Source organism: Micropterus dolomieu, linkage group LG04 (assembly GCF_021292245.1).
Source record: "Micropterus dolomieu isolate WLL.071019.BEF.003 ecotype Adirondacks linkage group LG04, ASM2129224v1, whole genome shotgun sequence".
NCBI lineage: Eukaryota > Metazoa > Chordata > Actinopteri > Centrarchiformes > Centrarchidae > Micropterus > Micropterus dolomieu.
In genome coordinates, this window is record NC_060153.1 from 16,479,868 (window position 1) to 16,480,787 (window position 920).

Genomic DNA, 920 nt, shown 5'->3' on the forward strand with positions numbered 1-920 from the left:
GAAGAAATCGGACAGCCCCCCTCCCCGGCCTATGTTTTCCCCTCTATCCAAGGAGGGGAAAAAAACATGCAGACGCAACAGTGTCGCGCCTTGTGCCAGTCCCCCCCAACACCCCTCCCGCCCTTAAAAAAAGCTTCTGTGTTTCCCACTGAGAGATCACCGGTGCGCACCCATGAACCATGGAGCACCCATCCACTCACCCAATATCCATTCTGAACAAGAGACAACCGGGGAGACAGTGGGAGAAAGGAGCCCGCTGTTACTACTGCCATTCTGTAGCCTCGATATTATGAGCAGGGTATTCCCAAACAGCTGGAAGGAGAGGATATATGGTGCTGCGCCCTCGTGTTGGGCCCTCCCCAAAATGGACCGGTGCTAAGTGGTAACCTGGTTATTTTCAGCGCGTCACTGGCTCCTCTCCAATTATAGGTTTCCGTCGGGAGCACAGCAGCGTGGCTCCGTATTTCCAATTATTCTGAAAGAGGACTTTTAAAAAAAAGGACAAGAACACTGCACAGAGTAGCCTAATGTCCGAGCATGTGTCTTTTGCCCGTAACTGCACACATTCCTGCGGTGTGTCGGCTCGCCCAGTCCACATGCGCCACACACACGCCCGCACGCCGCGCTCGGCTGCGTCTCCGGGCCGGGCGACTCGTCTGCGGCTCTCTCTCAAGGTGTTCCCCTCTTTTATCGATGCTGCTCAGGAGGCTGTATACATCCCAGGTTCATCACACCTCTCGTGTCGCCTCCCTGAACAGCAACATGTTAGCGTGTCGCGACCCCTGGTGGCAGCGATGCGCCATGACACTTCGTTACAAGCATGTATCAAACACACAACCTTTTATTGTTTTCACCGAGTGTGATCACGTATGGACGCACATCAGGGGTCACTTACAGCGTGACAGGATGCGTCTTTTGGA